Source organism: Aquarana catesbeiana, linkage group LG12, assembly GCF_042186555.1.
Source record: "Aquarana catesbeiana isolate 2022-GZ linkage group LG12, ASM4218655v1, whole genome shotgun sequence".
Lineage (NCBI taxonomy): Eukaryota > Metazoa > Chordata > Amphibia > Anura > Ranidae > Aquarana > Aquarana catesbeiana.
In genome coordinates this window covers 18,071,787-18,084,183 of record NC_133335.1, presented here as the reverse complement: position 1 = coordinate 18,084,183, position 12,397 = coordinate 18,071,787, and the positions used below count along the sequence as shown (strand labels likewise).

Below are 12,397 nucleotides of genomic sequence, written 5' to 3'. Positions count from 1 at the left end.
TTGCTCGGTCATGCAATGCTGTACCCAAATGTCATTTATGTCATTATTCCCCCACTAATAGAGCTTTCTTTTGGTGGTATTTTGTCACCACTGGGGTTTTTATGTTTTGTGCTACAAACAAAAAAAGACCAAACAGTGTCATTTACATTCTGCTATAAAACACATGCAATTAAAAAAAATAAATAAATAAATGTCTTCATAAATGTAGGCTAATATGTATTCTTCTACATGTTTTTAGTAAAAACAAAAAAAAAAACCCCAATAAGTGTATATTGAGTGATTTGCGCAAAAGTTATAGCGCCTACAAACTATGGGATATATACAGCAATTTTTATTTATTTTTTATACTAGTAATGGCAGCAATCAGCGATTTATAGCGGGACTGCGATATTACGGCAGACAACCGGACACTGACACTTTGTGGGAACCATTGACACTGATACAGTGATCTGTGCTATAAATATGCACTGTCACTGTACTAATGACCCTGGCTGGGAAGGGGTTAAACATCTAGGGTCATCAAAGGGTTAAATGTGTGCCTAACCAGTGTTTTTGTGTACTGCGTGAGGTACTATTACGAAGGGATGTGCTTTGCAGGGAAACAAAATCCAGCACATCCCCTTTGACAGGACGGAGCTCTGCATTGTTTACTTAGAGCTCTGTCCAGCCTGTCTACTCGCCGATCAGCGGGTGCCAGCCGTCATTCATTGGCCGGCACCCGCTGATCGGCTTCTGCTGTAACTAATCACAGAAGCGAAGTGACGCGCCCCCTACCCAAAAGTGCAGAATTACACATATATACATGCTTCTATATTGTAAGCTCTAATGAGCAGAGCACTCTGATCCCTCCTGTATTGATTTGTATTGTAACTGTACTGTCTGCTTCCATGTTGTAAAGCGCTGCGCAAACTGTTGCCGCTATATAAATCCTGTATAATAATAATGATTCTGCGCAGAACAGACGCCCTGTAGCAGTAAATCTGCTATAGGGCAGCCGGCCGGCAAGTAGATAATATATACTGCCAGAGGTCTGGAATATTACGTAAAGCATTAGGTTTAGGCACCTGTATTGGTGTGCACAGGATTCCCAATACTTTGAATGAATCATGAGATGTATGTGACCTGTATAGTCCTGAAAGCTAGCAATCTCATTTCACATTCAAAAAAGGAAATTATATGTATACAGTAGCGACGACTGGTATGCAGTCCCTGACTCTGCACTGAAAATACACAGAATAAACATGGCTGGCAGTCATGTTCCGTCTTATCCAGATAATCTGTAAATTCTTGTCTCCATTGTCTGCCATCACGTACACCAACTATGATGCTCACCTGACCTCAGTGCATCATGTATCTTCCAAATCTGTTCACAGGTGACTGAGTAGGGGAAGCTTGTCCCGCCTCACCCTGTGTCTCCACCTAAGCCAGGCCCCGAGGACACTTCATAACTGCTCATGGCACGGCATGTCATGGGACTTTCTCAGAATCCAGCTCATCTGGAATGTGGGGGTGTCTAAGCGAACCCCTAAGACTGATGAGGTGGATGGGTCTCTGCACTGCCCTCCTCCCTCAGGGAAGCTGAAAATCAGCCTTTGAAAGATGAGACTTGAAGGAAATATCCCCTTCAGGGGTGTTATTTCTTCATTTCTCCCTGCAGCCTGTACAGTGTGCGGCTATCACATTTCAATACAGTGTATGCAATGCAGCACATTCCCATGTATTCCTATTGATGGACAGTGTTTTACAGCCTTATTGTCTGATCAGTTAAGTAGGGGCACTCTGTAATTACACAAAATTACATCCCCCACCTGATGGGTGTAACCTATTACCAGTGCCGGCAGGTGCAGGGATGGGAGAGTGGATGCCAAAGCAAGCAGAATTATGGGTAACGCTGTGCACCTATTATCTGACATTAAAGAGACCCTGTCACCAAAGGAACCGAATTCCAGTTAAAAACAGAGAATAGTTAAGGTTCTCACAGCAAAACAGGTAACCTAATAATAAAAGCTTAGTTTACCTTTGCAATAAAATGTCCCCTGTAAGGGCCCCAATACCTTTAAAAACATTGTAGGTGTTCAAATTTAGAGTTTAAGTGCCATACCTGTAGGTCCATCGCAGCTTACCCACAGCATTGTAAAAACTTCAAATGGAGATCCGCATTATCATGCCTTTATTCTGGGAAGCCCCATACATTGCACTCCCAGCATCACCGAAATGAGCGATCTTCCTCTTTCAAATGGGCTGTCCCTCTCTCCTGTTGTATACAAGAAAAAGAACTGCTGCTCCAGGTGAGATAAGGCGTTATAGAGATAAGGCTTATTGGAGTATCTTGCAGACTGCTAGCCCCGGCCCACCTCCGTGGGAAACTTGGAAAGAATAAAGAAATGGCTGCACATCCAGAACTTCCGATTTGCCTTTTATTTTGTTTCACAAAGATAACACCAAAGACCCCAAAGTGTGGTCACGTAGACACGTTTCACACATACATCTTGTGCTTAATCATTACCAATAATGATTAAGCACAAGATGTATGTGTGAAACGCGTCTACATGACCACACTTTATGTTTCCTCTCCTGTTGTAGCAGTGCTGAGCTCAGCCGGTGTGGTGACAGGAGAAGTACTGCGCATAAGCGGGTCTTCGAATAGGGAGAGCACTTGTTCCCATGGTGCTGGGAGCGTGCCCAATGTATGGGGCCTCACAGATCACAGGCGGGTTGGAGCAGATCTCTCCCATTTGTCGTTTTTCAGTGATGTTATGGGTAAGCCGCAATGGGCCTATAGGTATGGTGCTTAAAGCGGAGTTCCACACAAAAATGGAACTTCCGCTTTTCGGAACCCTCCCCCCCTCCGGTGTCACATTTGGCACCTTTCAGGGGGGAGGGGGGTGCAGATACCTGTCTAAGACAGGTATTTGCATCCACTTCCGGCATAGACTCCCATGGGAGTCTACGCCTCTTCCCGTCCCCACCGCGCTGTCTGCTGGGAACACAAAGCTCCCAGGAGAGAGCGGGGACCACTTGGGACGCACAGTGCGACCTGCGCATGCGCAGTAGGGAACTGGGAAGTGAAGCCGCAATGCTTCACTTCCTGATTCCCTCACCTAGGATGGCGGCGGCAGCTGCCGAGAACCGAGCGGGTTCTCGGCGTCGCCTGCCGACATCGCTGGACCCTGGGACAGGTAAGTACCCATGTATTAAAAGTCAGCAGCTGCAGTATTTGTAGCTGCTGGCTTTTAATATTTTTTTTTTTGGCGGTGTGGGTGGACCCCCGCTTTAAAGACCCAAATGCTAAAGCTACACAATGAGAGGTACATGTGGACGACTTAGTTAGCTGGGAGTGTAATTATATGAAATCGTTTTTCATTTCACTTTATTTATGTTGGTAGACTGTTCGTTTATTAATTTTATCAACCATTGATGTATATATTCATATGATCCCACTAAGCAGCCCCCTATGTGATAGCATGGGCAGATGACAGGTACTCTTTATGAAGACATTGGGGAACTGTTAGACTTCCAATATCTGCCCCGCCCTCCAATGTAACTATTCAAACACAAATCGTGTTTGAATAGCTGCATCCTTGGCTACCCTAGCTGAGTAATCACAGCTGTGACCCCGGCAGTGATATAATACATGTCGCTCTCAGGGTGATTAGTCTCAAGAGGGATTGGGAACGGATGTTCCCAGCGTTCCTCCTGGTTTCACCGGAGAAGCACTTTCCCATGGTCCTGAGCTCACCTGTAGCTCTGATGTTTAGCAGGGCTTCTGATGTGATGGGGGGGGGGGAGCTCTGATGTGAAGGGGGGTTTCTAATGTGATGGAGGATGGCCCCTGATGTGAAGGAGGGCTTCTGATATGATGGGGGGGGGGGGGGGGGGCACTGATGTGATGGGGCACCTCTGATATAATGGAAGGTTTATGATGTGATGCGGGGACCTCTGATCTGAAGGGGGGCTTCTGATGTGATGGGGGGGGGGGGGGCTTTGATGTTACATAGTCAGGTTGAAAAAAGACACAAGTCCATCCAGTTCAACCAATAAGGGGGGGGGGGGGGAGATTACAATCCTGTATACACAATCCTGTACCCACAGTTGATCCAGAAGAAGGCAAAAAACAGCAAAGAATAATCCAATTTGCTCCAGTAGGGGAAAAATATCCTTTATGATCCCCAAGAGGCAATCGGATGATCAACTTTACCTAAAAATTGTGGTATCCAGTCATATTATATACATTTAGGAAAGAATCCAGGCCTTTCTTAACCACTTCGCATCCAGGCCAATTCTGACACTTCGCTCCTACATGTAAAAAATCATCATTTCTTTGCTATAAAATTACATAGAACCCCCAAACAATATATATGTTTTTTTAGCAGAGACCCTAGAGAATACAATGGCGGTCGTTGCAACTTTTTATCTTGCACGGTATTTGCGCAGCAATTTTTCAAACGCGTTTTTTTTTGGAAAAAAACAGTTTCATGCTTTAAAAAAAAACAAAAAAAAAAACAGCAAAGTTAGCCAAATTTTTTTGCATTGTGTAAAAGATGAAGTTACACTGAGTAAATAGATACCTAACATGTCACGCTTCAAAATTGCACACACTCGTGGAATGGCGCCAAACTTTGGTACTTAAAAATCCCCATAGGCGACGCTTTAAAATTTTTTACTGGTTACATGTTTTGAGTTACAGAGGCGGTCTAGGGCCAAAATTATTGCTCTCGCTCTAACGTTCGCGGCGATACCTCACATGTGTGGTTTTAACACCGTTTTCATATGTGGGCGGGACTTGCGTATGCGTTCGCTTCTGCGTGAAAGCTCACGGGGACAGGGGCGCTTAAAAAAATATTTTATTTTTTTTTTATTGTTAATTTTACTTAAAATTCTTTATTTTGACACTTTAAAAAAAAATAATTTTTTTTGATCACTTTTTTTCCTATTACAAGGAATGTAAACATCCCTTGTAATAGGAATATGACATGATCAGTCCTCTTTACAGTGAGATATGGAGTCAATAAGACCCCACATCTCACCTCTAGGCTGGGAAGCCTAAAATAATAATAAAAAAAAAAAACGATCACCGCTTCCCAGCTGAAGCGGCGCCGTTTTTTTAAATGCAGTGGCCGGGCGTGACGTCACAACATCGCGCCCGGCCTCCGAACGATCATAGAGACTCCGGCGACCATCTGGTCCGCCGGAAATCTCTATGATCTACATCCGGCACCTGCGGATCCGCTATCCGACTCACCGATCGCTGAGGTGAGTCGGTAGAAGCACCGGAGATCGGCGGGAGGGGGGGGTGTCCCCTTTCGCCACCCGTAAGAACGATCAAGTGGCGGAACAGCCGCTATGATTGTTCTTATGGTGTACGGAATTGCCGGCTGAAAATGCCGGTATCTGAATGATGTCTGTAGCCTCAGGCATCATTCAGATATAACCCCCGAAAGTCGAGGCCGTCATATGATGGCCTCCGGATGTCAAGAGGTTTTTTAAAACAATCTACTGAGCTGACCAGAACCAGCTCTGGAGGGAGTTTATTCCACATTTTTACAGCTCTTACTGTGAAGAAACCTTTCCATATTTGGAGATAAAATCTCTTTTCCTCCAGATGTAAGAAGTATCCCCATGTCCTCTGTGATGACTTTAAAGTGAATAACTCAACAAGTTCACTATAAGGACCCCTTATGTATTTATAAACATGGTGATCATATCCGCCCCTTATGTGTTTATACATGGTGATCATATCCCCCCCCCCCCCCCCCCTTATGTACATGGTGATCATATCCCCCCCCCCCCCCCCCCTATGTACATGATGATCATATCCCCCCTTATATATTTATACATGTTGATCATATCCCCCCTTAATCTCCTCCTCTCAAGAGAGAATAAATTCAGTTCCTCTAATCTCTCCTAATAGCTGAGCTCCTCCATGCCTCTTATCAGTTTGGTTGCCCTTCTCTGCACTTTCTCCAGTTCCCCGATATCCTTTTTGAGAACTGGTGCCCAAAATTGAACTTCATATTCCAGATGAGGTCTTACTAATGATTTGTAAGGGGGGGGGGGGGCAAAATGATATCTCCTTCTCTGGAGTCCATACCTCTCTCTAATACAAGAAAGGACTTGGCTTGCTTTGGGAACCGTACAAATTGTGTCCCAATGTCTGTTTTTCAGAGCTACAGCCTCCATCAAAATTTATAAATGTGCAACACTCCTCACTGTGTCAGTTGCCTGGGTCCCCACCATATGCTGTCATGGTACCATCCACTGCCCTTACAAGACACAGAAATGGCGTTGAATGGCAAAGATCTTTAGGACAGCAAAGTTTGGATTTGCCACCTGCCAAGGAGGTAAGAGTCTTCTTTATCCAAGAGGTGCTTTTTTTTTTTTTTTTTTGTAAGTGAAATTTTTATTTTTTTTTGGATGGCACTATAACTTTGCTATGTTAGGGCCGCCATGAATGGCTCAAATTTTGCCCCATTCATAATGAATCAGCTGATATTTGAGCCGTAGGTGCCCCTGTCAGCATACCCAGCTCATACTGCTGTGACCTCAAAATATATATACTGTACATCCCGGATGTGGTCCTATATGTCATGCCTCACCCAGTGTGATGTCTGTCAGTCCAGAGCGGCTTCAGAGGCGTCCTGAAATCTGTTCAGTTGGATTTGAGAAGTGTCGGCAGGTTGTGGATTATGGGGAATGTGTGGAATGTCAGCAGGACATAGTTTATATTAGGACAGGGCTGTATGTGTGTAAACGCTGCATCACATAATACCTCTCCCTGCTGAAACAGAGGCGGCGGCAGCAGGCTTGAACCTTGTGATTTATGTCTCTGAGCAGGTGTCCGCAGGGGGCCACACACCAAGACAGTGGAGGAGCTGTACAAACTTTTCGGATGGCTTCACCTGTCAACCTGTCAGCGGTGTGCGCTCGGGGAGAGGGAGAGTGTACTGGGCTGGGACCCAGGCTCCCTCCTTTCTCTGTATGGGTGAGTCATTTCTCTGCTCACCTTGGTCACTGACAGGAGAGATGACAGTGTGGAGCTTCTCCCGGGGCTTAGCTACACAGCGCACACACACAATGCCAGCTAACACAGGAATACCCATCACAAAGACTGACCGGAGCTGCTTTAAATACTGGTCTGAGCTGTGCAAGAATATCAGATCTACACCTGCCTTGCAAAATGACGGTTGGTGAAGGGAAAACTAAATCTGATTGGTTGAATTCACAAGTATAAAAGTATATTAAAAAGCTATAACTTGCTGCATGTTCAGCTAAGCTCTGCAAATGAACGCTAGAAGCTGATCAGTTACCATGCACAGCTGCTGTTGATTCTGGCTGCTCCAGGCTTCACACTACTTGCTTACCGGGCACTTACACCCCCTTCCTGCCCAGGCCAATTTTCAGCGCTGTCACCCTTTGAATGACAATTGCGCGGTCATGCAACACTGTACCCAAATTACATTTTTATAATTTTTTTTTCACACAAATAGAACTTTCTTTTGGTGGTATTTAATCACCAGTGGGTTTTTTCCTTTTTTGCTAAAGAAACAAAAAAAGACAAAAAATTTTTTGGGGGGAATAAATATTTTTTCCTAGTTTGTTATAAAAGTTTGCAAACAGATAATTTTTCTCCTTCACTGATGGGCACTGATAAGGAGGCACTGAGAGGTGGCAATTGATAGGTGACACATGATGAGGCACTAGTGGGCACTGATTAGCAGCACTGGCGGGCACAGATCACGAGGAGAAAAAAAAAAGCCGATATTCTGTACTTCCGTGATCAGCTGTCATTGGCTGATGGCTAATCACGTGTTACCCCTGTTGTGTGATCCGAAGGACTCGACGATCACAGTGCACACTGACCCTGTGAGCAGCACGATCATGGGAGGGTGTCTAATGACGCCCTCCTGGCACTGGAAGCCCGTGTTGCATCCATAAGACACAGAGCGCAGCTCAGCCCCACCCCCTCCTCACTGGCTGTGATTGACAGCAGCGAGAGCCAATGAGGAGGGAAAGCCTCGGCTCTCGTGCACATCGCTGGTTCGGGATCAGGCTCAGGTAAGTATGGGGGGGGGGGAGGGGAGGCTGAGGAGGGATTGCTGCGCACTGAAGGTTTTTTTTTTTTTACCATAGAATGCATGAAGGTAAGAAAACCTTCAGCCTTTAGAGCCACTTTAAGCTGGCCATATATGGATAGAAAATTCAGCTGGTTCAGAAGTGTGGATGCAGGAATGTGCTTTTTTTTTTTTTTTTTTTTTTTTTTATCAGCCCGTAGGATTTAAAAAAATAAAATGAGTAATCTATGACCAGCCAAAGAAAATTCACTTTTTTTTTGGCATTGAAAGATGTGACTGCTGGACCATTTGTGTATGTTCAACCATTCTATAGTACACAGCATCCTCTTCTGTGAGACTCCCTTTGTTGTTTGAAGTCTTCCAAATTTTCTTGAGCAGCAGTGACCTTCTGATGAGAGAGGTGTGGAAGTGATAACCTGGACCTAGCCTCAAAAGCTGGGTACACACTGTGGAGTTTTTTTTTGCCCGTTCAACCATCAGCCTGAACGAAAAAAAAAAAATCCCTCATATTCCCCCCTCTGCGCTATTGTTTTCTGATGGCAGGGACTCCCCCACCGTCGGAATTTAATGTTCAGCACGGCAGCAGCTGATCAAATGCTGGTTTTCCAGCAGGGCGGTTCGACAGAAGCCAGTCTAATAATCATCTTCTGCTGCACAAGGAGGCCCACCACACTCAGACTTCCGTCTGAACCGGACAAATTTCGACCCATGTGTACCCAACTTACCCCAACATAATTGGGACATCAGGCTCTGTGTGCAGCTTGGTGTCACAATGAACTGAATGAGTAACACACAAGTCTGGATCAATATCTGTACACACGCTGCCATGACAGGTGTGCTATCTTCATGTGAGCGATAATAATGTGTGACTACAGCCCCCCCACAGTCCATCATATGACAGTTCACAGCAATCTAGAGACCTCTGGCCTACCAGCATTATTCAAGTCCATGACTATAACAAATAAAAATCCCCCATCACCATGAGAAATGGAGAAGAAAAATATTCGGTGTCAAGCAGGCAGACCATACCATTTTTCCAAATAAACATGTTTGTTTTTATATGACATAAATCAAAGTGTGACACTCTTTACTCTCCTCCTGCTTGGCCTCCATATTTTTGTTGGCAGTTTGAAATGCCAGCGAGTGCATTGTATTTATAAGTAATGGCTCAGAAGCCAGACAGGGCAGATACTTTGAGCTGACAATGTTTAGGAGTCTGTGTCGGGGCAAATCGCGCCTCCAGCACCACCAACACACTGTCTGAGCGTATGGTTTTATCTGCAAAATGTAAAGCATCTAGCGCAGGGGTAGGCAACCTGGGCCCCCCCCAGCTGTTGCAGAACTACAAGTCCCATCATGCCTCTGGGAGTACTTGTAACTGCCAGCCTTGCAATGCCTCATGGGAAATGTAGTTCCACAACAGCTGCAGGGCCCCAGGTTGCCTACCCCTGATCTAGCGCAAAGAAATCTGGTGCACCTAGCAAACAAATAAAACAATGTATCCAATGAAGTCTAACAAGCACACTGTAAACTTCCCAATAATCCCCTGGACAGTCACTACTACAGCACAGGCCCCTAATTCTGGCCATACATGGCACAATTATTTTTTTCCGTTCAGCCCGCAACTGCACTGATTCCCCAATCCACACATCTGCTGCGTTATTGTATTCTGATAGTGGATGGTACTCTGCTGCCGTCAGAATACACTGATCAGTGCTACAGCGCTGATCAAAGCATAATTTCCAACAAGCATTGCTCTTGAACAGGAATGGCCGTAAAATGGATCGAAATTTAGCCGGTCCTTGCTGAACCAGCCTAATTTCAATCCATCTATGGTCAGCTTAACCCCTTCATAACTGGACGCTTTCACCCCCTTTCTGCCCAGGCCAATTTTCAGATTTCAGTGCTGTCTGAAAGACAGTCATCTGTGGGGTATTGTCAAGAGGAAGATGAGAGACACCAGACCCAACAAAGCAGATGAGCTGAAGGCCGCTATCAAAAGCAACCTGGACTTCCATAACACCTCAGCAGTGCCACAGGCTGATCGCCTCCATGCCACGCTGCATTGATGCAGTAATTCATGCAAAAGGTGCCCAACAAAATATTGAGTGCACACTATACTGTACATGGACAGACTTTTCACTAAGTGATACAAAAAACGCCACTTGCTCACATCTATAGCTGGTTAACGCAGTAAGAAGCATTGGAAGGCTAACAATAGGTACAAACAGGGCCATGGAAAAAAACAAGCTTAACTTACCACCAGCCCGCAGACAACCTAATAACCTGTCTAACAGTATGCGTTAAAAGCAGGGGTTTAGTCTGCACACATTTGGACTGAAGTCCACCTGCTCTCACCTATCCATCAGAATGCATATGCCTCCACTGTGGGGACACTTATACAGTAAGTTAGTGTTCGGTACCACAGATACCAGGGTGCCTTGACGAGGCTCTGTGGCTTACGCATGCATTCACAAATGTGTGCAGACTAAACCCCTGCTTTTAATGCATACTGTTAGACAGGTTATTTGGTTGTCTGCGGGATGGTGGTAAGTTAAGCTTGTTTTTTTTCTATGGATTTATCCATGGCCCTGTTTGTATACTTTTCACTGAGCCAGCATTTCTGTATTAAAAATCCTTTTTTTTTTATTGGTCTTATGTAATAGTCTAATTTTTCTGAGAAACTGAATTTTGGGTTTTCACTAGCTGTAAGCCTTAATCATCAGAATTAAAAGAAAGAAATGTTTATAAATATATCACTCTGTGTGTAATGAATCAATATAAAATATGAGTTTCACTTTTTAAATTGAATTACTGAAATAAATTAACTTTTTGATGATTTTTTGAGACGCACCTGTATATATTTGTAAATTCATCCTGATGTACTGATGGCTCATTTCTTGAGGCCCTAAAATGCCAGAACAAACACCCCCAAATAACCCCTTTTTGGAAAGTAGACAGCCTTAGGTATTTAGTAAGAGGCATGGCGAGTTTTTTTTTTAAATTGTAATTTTTTGTCACAATTTTAATATTAACACTGGTGACAGTATGTAAAAAAGAAAAACTTTTTTTTTTTTTTTTTACAATTTATAATTTTATTTTCCTTTTTTGCAACTTTTTTTTTTTTAAATACTGTCACTGGAGCAATGCAGTGTTTTCAGGTTTTTTTTTCTTTACACTATGATTGGTTATTAGTGATGATCACTGTACAGGCAGTCATTTTTGCACTGTGCCATTTTATGATATTGTGATAGCTATGTTTGGCCACAGCTATCACATGGTACAGATCTGCTGTGATTGGCCTTGTACCATGTAATCATTATGACCAATCAGAGATCACAATGGCTATGAATGACAAGCCATTGTTTGTTTACAACTGACGTGATCGCTGTGATTGGTCTCAGCGATCATATGTTACCATGGTCACACATTGCAGCCCAATACAATGATCTGTGTTCACCCACAGAGGGCCGGTGAGTGGGAGGACATCACATGATGTCCACCTGGGTTAACAGCACCCGCCCGGCCGTATTATTACAATAGGTCGGGCAGGAAGTGATTAAGAGTTCACAGAAAGCTTTTCAGTCGCTGCAAACCACAAACATTTTTCATCTGCCTTATTTGCAGACACAAGATAAGAAGAGTGAAGTAATATGATGTGGAGAACAGAAGAACACAAAAGCTACAGAGATGAAGATCAGTACTGGTGACACAAGAAAAGGATACAGACCGGCAATGCTGTTAAAGTCCAACTACGAACAAGATTCTGGAGTTGTTTCCTGAATGGGCACAGTGACAGTAATGGAGAAGACTTTAAGCTGGATAAACACACGTAGATTTTTCATTCAACCAGACAAAAAAAAATCTGATTGATCGCAGCCATTGGACGCAAGCGCTGATTGAATGCTGGTTTTCCAGCATGACTGGTCGACAAAAGCCGTTTTTTCCAGATTTTAAATGTGTAAATATTGTAAAAGAATTGTGAAAGAAAGAATTTTGTTGCTGTGAGTTTTTGTTCTGCATAGGCAACATATTAAACATGTTTCTTGCTGACAATTCATTTGGTTTGTCTCATTTATTATCTAAAATAGTGGTCTCCAAACTGCGGCCCTTTACTTGCCTTTATCCGGCCCTTGAGGCATTGTTCCAGCCACTGACACCAACAATGGGACATAATTCCTTCCAATGATGGGACAGTCTTACTCCCACTGAAATCGATTATGCACTATTGCTCCCACTGACACCAGCTATTTCTCCCCCTAATACCAAAGGTGGGGCATTGTTTTCTCCCACTAGGCACAGTCCTGCCCCCCTAAAGTCTGAAG

At 44.1% G+C, this 12,397-nt stretch overlaps 1 long non-coding RNA gene across 4 annotated transcripts in view; it reads left to right on the top strand.

Annotated features, from left to right (window-relative positions):
* The window catches only part of LOC141113257 (uncharacterized), a 97,974-nt gene extending 85,846 nt beyond the window's left edge, over nucleotides 1-12,128 (top strand). For all 4 annotated transcript variants that reach the window (XR_012236755.1, XR_012236756.1, XR_012236757.1 and 1 more), the window contains exons 2-3: nucleotides 6,166-6,341; nucleotides 11,700-12,128. This is a non-coding gene — a long non-coding RNA (uncharacterized lncRNA). The remainder of the gene's footprint in view (nucleotides 1-6,165; nucleotides 6,342-11,699) is intronic.
* The last annotated feature ends 269 nt before the right edge of the window (nucleotides 12,129-12,397 follow it).